The sequence below is a fragment of the Podarcis tiliguerta genome, assembly GCF_965153285.1.
Source record: "Podarcis tiliguerta genome assembly, chromosome: 1".
Classification (NCBI taxonomy): domain Eukaryota; kingdom Metazoa; phylum Chordata; class Lepidosauria; order Squamata; family Lacertidae; genus Podarcis; species Podarcis tiliguerta.
Genome location: NC_139534.1, coordinates 61,480,360 through 61,489,552, shown reverse-complemented (window position 1 = coordinate 61,489,552; position 9,193 = coordinate 61,480,360). Strand labels below are relative to the sequence as shown.

Genomic DNA, 9,193 nt, shown 5'->3' with positions numbered 1-9,193 from the left:
GAAAGTCCTAGCGCACCGTACCGGCTTTTTAAACAGAGTGGCTTCGTGGAAGGCTCCAAAAGAATCTGTTATGTTTGTGAATGTAGGTCTGTATTTGTGCAAAAGGACACGTGGATTTTGCTGTAAGGGAGCTTTATTTATTCTGACATACACGTCAGAAGTGGATGAGCATCCTGAAAGCTTGTGTTATAAGGTCTGCATACCGGTACTGGCTTTCCCCTTTGCAGAAGATTTAACACAAACATATTAAGTACTACCAATTGCAAATTATAGTATTCCTCCTTAAAAAAAAAAGTAACCAGGAAGAATGGTTTAACATTCAAACGTTTTAAATAAATACATAATAAATTAAGTAAAACCATTTTTGAATAAGTCTTGGCCTGTAACCTATAGGACATTTCGTTACATGGTGAATACATAGTATGTGAATTGACCTTTGCCCATGTACACAATGAAGTACTTCTATCTTTGCTTCCACAGGCATTTGGGAAGTTGTGGCTTGACAAAATACTTAAGATGATAGAGGCTAGTCAGCCATCTTCTGTTTTCTATCAGTCCTGTTTTCTTGTAGATCTCTGATTTGCTCCTTGATTTTATTTCTAATTCTTATCTGTGCCCGGGAGTTAGCACTAAAGGGGCTTGTATTTGCATGTTGGCTAATTTGACATTTTTGAAATTACAGGAAATTATATACAAATGAAGTGCAAATAAAAGCACATAGTAGTGGTTATACAGCAATACATACATATATACTTTAGGGGTGTTTGTGAGAATACAGCATTTTAGTATTTTTATTTTTTCCAGTGATATCAGTATTGTTAATGTCTGGAGCCAAAATAATCTTTTAATAATCCCTCCCACTTTGCAATTTTTCCTTGTAGAAGACCTGCTTGCCTTGCATTTCCTCTCCAGTATTCAAACCATTGTATTTAGTCTCCTTGGATTACATGATTCTGCATTTGATACAAAAAATTCTAAGGCTCTTGTCTGGATCATATTTTCATGTCTTGACAGATTTTTGGTGCAGAGGGAGACTTGAGACAGTGATGCATAAGCATTCTGTTCTGCCAGGTGGCTGCAGTGCCAAAACAAGTACTGCCAGTTCCTCGTATATTTTAGAAGGCAGTTTCTAGAAGTGTAGTGTAACCACATAGCCACTGAAGGATGCTAAAGAGCTAAGTTTTTCTTCTCATTACAAAGCTGTGATGGTGTCTTCTGCCCTAGGGGAAATCTGTATTTAAAAGATGATGTATTTCTGACAGTTCACATATATGGAATTCCAACACATTATTTGTGCTACTCTGGCCACAGTTTTACATTTTTCTTATTTTTTTAATAAAAAAATTATTAATTTTTTTAAATGCCAAAACTGAAATCTTACCACTCTACTGTGTACAGACAACTGTAGAGGGTAAGATTTGTCTGCAGGTCATCTCCCTTGATGAATTATTTCTTGGTGTCGACAGTAGTAGCCATTCAAATACATTGTCAAGAACTGAGCTGTAAATATGATGGGTTTAAACAATTGTTGTTCACAATAGTTGAACTTGAAGAGGCAAGTAGGTCATAGACTCTGTCCGCCTGCCCCTGATCAGCTCATGTAGGCTTCTCCTTACAAACAGATAACTGTAGATAATTTTGGCAGCAAATAGCCCCAGATGAAGGATAGCCAATCTGCATTTTTAGGGGTTGCTTTGTTCTCTACACATTAGTCTGAAGGCCAGAACTATGTGACCCATTACAGATAGAATTGGCAGAAAGGCCTTTGTAGAGACATCCTTGTAGAGTATTAGATCTGTTAATTTTTGGAAGGCTGATGAATGACTGCTTCCTCCAAGATTACATCAAGTTAGCAGTGACCCATTGCTTTTCCAGAATGTGCATGATAGTGCTGCAATGTAAACTTTGTGGAAAGCAATATATTATATTCATGACAGTTTCTTCCTTTGTGCATGCTTCCACTTAAGAGAAAACAATCTCTTAACACATTTTCACTAAAACTCAATATAGCATTCCAGGGCACAAATATAGTTGCTTCCACCACTAGTATTACTGTCTACACCTGTTCTTGATGACCCACCCTCAGTTAAAAATTCTTTACCATGGCCCAAATCCTATTGAATTCAATGAGATTAATATATTGAGTTGTTGTTGTTTAGTCGTTCAGTCGTGTCCGACTCTTCGTGACCCCATGGACCAGAGCACGCCAGGCACTTCTGTCTTCCGCTGCCACCCGCAGTTTGGTCAGGTTCATGTTTGTAGCTTCGAGAACACTGTCTAACCATATCGTCCTCTGTCGTCCCCTTCTCCTTGTGCCCTCCATCTTTCCCAACATCAGGGTCTTTTCCAGTGAGTCTTCTCTTCTCATGAGGTGGCCAAAGTATTGGAGCCTCAGCTTCACGATCTGTCCTTCCAGTGAGCACTCAGGGCTGATTTCCTTCAGAATGGATGCGTTTGATCTTCTTGCAGTCCATGGGACTCTCAAGAGTCTCCTCCAGCACCATAATTCAAAAGCGTCAATTCTTCAGCATATATATTGAGTATATACTGTCAAATGCACAAGCCAAAGCGTACATTGCAGGGGGGAAAACAATGACTCAAATTACAAGCTGTGGCTAAGTTCATAATAGTTTTGGTTTACAATCTCTGTATTACTGCATGGATGTTATCTTGTCTCTTTAAAATGTCATTAGTGTGAGAAGCACACACTAAGATGATTGAGCAGGTGGTTGCTGGACAACTCCAAGCATGCCTGGAGGATGTGGACCATTTGGATCTCTTCCAGTCTGGATTCAGGTCTCATTATGGGACTGAAACTGCCTTGGTCATGCTGGTTGATGATCTCTGACGGGCCCCCAGGCTAGGGACAGAAGTGAAAGCTGTTTCCTAGTTCTGCTGGATCTCTCAGTGGCCTTTGATACCATCGGCCATGACATAAACATAAACTTTGCCCTGTTGTTTAAGCCTCTTTCCTCCCTTCTCCCCTTCTGTGTCTGCATCTCCCTTGTGTCTGTCTCCCTTCTCACCTCTATATACGGTAGTTCTATCCTTACTTAAGACATTGTGATATCTCAAAATCACAGTGTTTATCTCGTGATATATCATGATACTGAAAAGCAGATATCGCCCAGCCCTACTTTTTACACAGGTTATTTTTTAATTATTGTTTTAATAAATAATGAAAATAGGCTGGCCATCTTTTAAAAATCTTGTTCTTGGCTAAGGCGGCAGGGTTTTGAGTTCTGTTTTGTTGTATTTTTGTACCTCCCTTTCTTTACATCATAACTTTGTGTTTCAGTTTTTACCTTCTTTATTGTGCGCCATCCTGAGTATGCTGTTGGATGACCTGCAAATGTAATAAAAATGCTATTTTACAGAATTTGAATTGGTGCCATTTCAGAAGGTGTAAAGTATGATACATCTGATCATAGCAGCTCCTTTTAAAACCAGTAGTGCAGCTACAGTGACAGCAAAGGTTTACACTCAATTATCTGGGAGAAATAAGCCAGAGTTTAGTGGGGGTTGCATTCAAATAAGTGTGAGGTTTCAGCTTTATTGCTTGCAAAATTACCACCGGAAAGTGATGGACAACTGAATAATGCATAAACGAATGAGGCATGCCTCAGTATGAGTAAGTCTTGAGATTTGCACTGATTTAACACTAACTGGAAGATTCCATTTTATATCCTTTCAAAGCATCACTGGGGGAATTTAATAAAACCTTATTGAACATGTAAGTCTATTCTTTCTTAACTGGAGGAAGGTATTTGCAATTCCTAATATACTAAATCAACTCAGAATTACCTTAAGAGCACAATTCTATGCATGTCTACACAGAAATAAGTCTTAGTGAATTAAATGGGACTTAGTCCCAAAAGTTGTAAAGGATTGCAGACTAAATCTCTAGTCCAGTGTTTTTCAACCAGTGTGCCATGGTGTGCCTTGAATGATGGTCAGGAGTGCTGTGAGCAACACTGGCCTCTGTCCTTCTTCACTTCTCTCTGATGCCCTCTTGCATCTCTGCCTCCCAAAGGCTTGCACATCTGTTTGTTGCAGCAGCCCTGGCTACAAGCTCCATTGATTAATGGTGCCTCGGGGGCTGGCCAAGAGGTGCTGGTTGCCAGGAGCTGAGGCGGCCTCGGAGTAAGCAGGCAAGGGAGCCCAGCCAGCTAGCCCACCAGCCCTTGCTGTTGGGAATGAACAGACAAGTGGGAGGCAGGCAGGCACTGTGCTGGCCTTTCATTTGTTTGCTGTGTGAAGGCCTGCCTTGGAGCTGAGTGCCTGGTGCTGAAGGGGGGCCTTTCTGCCACGCAGGTCTGGCAGCACCCGTTGCTGCCTCCCAAGGTAAGGTGTTGCCTCCCGTTCAACTTTGGCTAGTCTCTGGTTGGGTTGGGGGCAGCTCAGAGACCAATGGCTGCAGCTGCTCAGAGGACTCCTAAGGAGAGGGGGGAGGAGAGGAAGCTGAGGGAACACGCCACAAGGGAGGGTGTTTGAAAAATGATGAAAGGATGACAGCTCTGCAGGCAAGGGGTGACATAACTGGGCTCCCGAGCCCCACAAGGGTGCCGTAGAAAGAATGTACTTGGTAAAGGGAGCTGTGAACTCAAAAAGGTTGAAAACCTCTGATCTCGTCAATTGGCTAACTTTCACTTGCATTTGACCTTAATCTTGTGCCACCTTCCAATATGGATATATAGCATTAATTTATTTTTGGACCATCTACTCCACCCCACCTGAACTTCACAGGATTTCAGTAGGCAAGGGGTGGGGAGACCTCCAGAATTGTTTAGAATATCCATAGCAATATAACTGCTATGCATTCTTCTTCAAGATTAGATTACCTGCTTCATTTGGGTATCTTCTGTTTACTTCTTGGTTGCCCATCAAATGGCCTAATGACATTGCAGAAAAGCTTCTCCCACCTCCATTTTTTCTCTTGACCATTTGACAAAAGCATGAGATTCATGGCCAAGGCCTTCCTGCGTAAATAATACATAACATTTGCATAGTGCTCCTTGTGTTCTTCATATGCATTATCTAGTTATAATCCTTATAATGGGTAAGTCACTGTAACCATCCCTACAGTGTAGGGTGGGAGAGGGACTTCTCCTGGGATCATATGCATTCCTTAGCCCATCTACACTCTAGGTCAGGCATAGGCAGACTTGGCCCTGTAGGCCCTTTTTGGCCTACAACTCCCATCATCCCTAGCTAACAGGACCAGTGGTCAGGGATGATGGGAGTTGTTGTTCCAAAACATCTGGAGGGTCAAGTTTGCCAATGCCTGCTCTAGGTACTAGTCTAGACAGTTCATAGCAGAGGTAAGGCTTTACTGAGTGGCCTGTAGGCATGGAGTTCACAGTTATGTGCCCTTTTGTATATTTTCTCATGGTGTTGTTGCATAAACTGTTAGTTCTGGTCCTCAACTCATAAAATGCATCGGCTCAACCTGCACTTGCATTTTGCAAAAAGGACATACCGTATTTTTCGCCCTATAGGACGCACTTTTTCCCTTCCAAAAATGAAGGGGAAATCTGGGTGCGTCCTATGGGGCGAATGCAGGCTTTCGCTGAAGCTTGGAGAGTGAGAGGGGTCGGTGTGCACTGACCCCTCTTGCTCTCCAGGCTTCAGGAACAAATCTGCAGGCTAGGCAGCCCTGCGGGAGTTCCCGCAGGGCTGTCTAGGCTGCGGATAGCAGCCTGCTTCCCGGAGCGTCGGGTGCACTGAAAGCAGAGCGCCTGGCGCTTCGGGAACACATCCGCAGCCTAGGCAGCCCTGGGGGAGTTCCCGCAGGGGTCCCTACGTTGTGGATAGCAGCCTGCCGCCAGGCGCGAGGGGTGCCCTGAAGCAGAGCGCCCCGCGCGCCGGACAGACATCGGCCAGCCCCACAAGCTCGGGGGACAGCAAGGAGGCGCAGCGCCGCCATCCCGCTGTTCCTTGACCTGGTTCGGTTTCCCTGACCTGGTTTGGGGGGGGGGGAATAAAGGAAAAAATTTATTCCTTTATTCGCCCCCCCCAATAAAACTAGGTGCGTCCTATGGGACGGAGCATCCTATGGGACGAAAAATACGGTTATTCGCTTCAAGAACTCCTTCAATTTTTTATATTTGTATTTCCTACTGTTGATCATTGCCCACTATAACGAAGTATCCGTTGGCATGCCCCTGGGGGGTATTGTAATTTGTTTGTCTTGTATCTTTGTTCTTATTTTGGTGAAATGCCAATAGAGCAGCACTCCTGTCTCTTTCAGACCACACCAAATTGGGAGGGATAGCTATTGCCACAGAATAGGGATTCACGATTGCCATAACAAATTGGAGAACTGGGCCAAAACTAACAAAATGAATTTCAGTAGGGACAAATGTAAGGCCCTACACTTTGGCAGATTGCCTGTGGGGAGACCCTTCCAAATCTACAATTCTATGATTCTATTATTTTACAGTTTTCACACTTAAAATCAAATGTACCTATCTAGGCTTGTTTATAGTACAGTATAAGCTGTTCTGTTTTGGTAACGGGGATGGGTTATGAATTTCTTGTTGATACCCTTGTGGATTGTGAAGTATCTTCGCTTACATCCTTTAGCCTTGTAGTGATTTAGTTTCTAGCAGTGAGCAAGAGAATTACTTTGTTTACTTGCAGACTGTTACATTATTTGTTCTAACTCAACCACTGTAACTATAACTTCAGCTTTCATTTTGAAAGTGATTTAAAATGTATCCTATACTCAGAGAAAGTAGTGAAATTTGTCCCCAAATGCCATAAATTAAATCAAACATTGAAACCCCCAATAAATGTCAGACACTTTTGTAGCCTGGAGCCTTTGCAAAATCTGTTGCATCTCTTCTGTAGCATAGATAATGTCTTAATGGACAAAAAGCATATCTTAAGATATCAAAAAGGTAAAGCAAATTGTTGTACTGGAAACTTCACTGCCCTAAGCCTTATTCTTTATGTAACTAATGCATTTGAAGTAAATCTAGAGAATATTCATACATTTCACATACACACAGTTTGAAACTCAGGACCACTTCACACAGGACAGTCAGTTTTGGAGTGTGTAGGACTTCCTTCAGGCTATGGTGGGCTTGCAGAGAGGGTGCTGTTTGCCTTAGCTGGTACCTTCTCATAGCTGTACATGCAGCCACCAGTGATGGTGCTTTAGCACCTGCCACCTTCAAGGAAATAACAATGTCAATACAAGGTATTCATTCATTCAAATGATATTCCTGTGCAAGCGTAGCATTTCACTTCATGTTAACTCTTAGTTTTTCTCATTTTGTTTTATTGTTGTGGTTATTATTTATTCAGTTTGTATACTGCCCTTCATCTGAAGCTCCCAGGGCAGTTCACAACAGAAAATCAAAAAATGAGAATACCAGAAACATATTAAAACAAAAACCAAACCAAGAACTCCCCTTCCCACAAACACATATAAAAAGCCATGGAATGTAGGCGTTCCGGACAAGTGGAATAGACCACAGCAGCTCCCCCTCCTCGACCCTCAAGTCTGCCCTGATGCTGCACTGACTATCCAGGTGGGCACAGCTGCATGAGACCAACTCAATTCTGCTCACCCACGCAGGTCACAGTCATACAGACCAGATCAGCCTCCTCATCCACAGTCAAATCATGTATAAATGAGATCTTACTCAGTTGACCTGGCATTCAGCAACAGCAGCTGTAGACCTGAGGACTGACTGAGAGGACAACTCCCCTGGTTAGAAGAGGGGACTGGCACATGGCACAGTCACTAACTGCCATGTGTCTATTACCTAGCCTGTCCTGTCTCCCACAACCCCTACCCTGAACCACTGTGATTGCCCCCCACCCCATTCTTCCCAACTAATCTCTTCCCAGGCACATCCCATGTGTTTCAGTTAAAAGCAACAAAACCCCAAATTTAAACCAAGTTAAAAAGTAGTTGAAAACCATTTAAAACAACTTGAGTAATAATAATAACAACAACAAGACCCACTAAGCAATACCCAACCCAAGAGCCCATTCAGATGTCTCAGCTTTTGTACTGCAGTTAGTCTGGGCCATACTCTCCTAGGCTTGGCAGAACAGGCCTGCAAGGCAGGGAGCAGGTCCCCCAAGACCCACAGTCTTGGGGGCCTTTGAAGGTATATTGCCTTCAAAGGCAGTTAATCCGACAACCATTTTTCCTCTACTGTAATGATACTTTTTCCCATTGCTAGGCAAGGACAGTCTGCTTTGGAAATGCATTGTGTGGGAGTTCAGAATTCTTTGAGATCAGTTTGCTTATCTGTAATGGCACTATACTATTTCATGTGGATTTTAGCTTATTTCAAAAAGTATGTGGGGGTTGACAGTGCAAAACTACCCATAAAAAGGCTTATTTTAGAAGAAATAATATGGTCAAAAGATTTTTAAAAATCTTGTACAGTATGTTTAAATAACCCGAATATGTTTGCACTTCTCTGCAGCTGTGAGTGAATAAATAGTTGAGCTTTGTGGTTCTCGTGAACTGGCTCTAATTAGCATACCAAGCAGATTTTGAGATGGATATACTCCTTTGCGTGCCTTTCTAAACTGTTCTTAAAATAAATACTTGTTGTAGTTTGTGGCTTCATTAACAATCTAGGGTGGCATGAGGGTCTGTAAAATTACATGTATTACAGATAGCCCAGTTCAACAAACGTAAGAGATGGAAATACATACAAGATGTTTCTAGTTCTAACTAATAGGTGAGGGAAATGCCTTTCATGTAAATGACAGCACAAATGCTATTTTTACAACTCAAGTAACATAGCTTTGGGGGAAAAACATAGTTCCCTCATGCATTTAAAGTATGAGATTGGGGACATCCAATGTAGACTGCAGGTTTGGAGCCTTAGTACTAATCTATAAATGTCTACTCAGAACCCTACATTCACCAACTGGAGCCGGATGCAGATTTGTGGCAGGGTGGGGGACATACACTTAGAACTGAGCTACAGTGTGTATCGAAGCACATTCTCCATCAAGGAAGTTGTTTTTAGTAGCAGAACTGAGCCATTACACATAAAAATCCATTCCTAGTTTCTCCTTCTCCTTGCCCAAGATTTCTTCACTTCAGCAAACAAATTTAAGGGGGTTCCTTTTTTGTTGCAGTTGTTTAAAGTGATGGGAGATTAAGCTTTTATACTTATGCTGCCAGTCACCCACAGGTAAGGTAATAGAGCCTCAT

At 42.4% G+C, this 9,193-nt stretch overlaps 1 protein-coding gene across 5 annotated transcripts in view; it reads left to right on the top strand.

The window, feature by feature from the left end:
- TOLLIP (toll interacting protein) overlaps positions 1-9,193 on the top strand; it is a 34,431-nt gene that overhangs the window by 1,199 nt on the left and 24,039 nt on the right. The window lies entirely within an intron of this gene.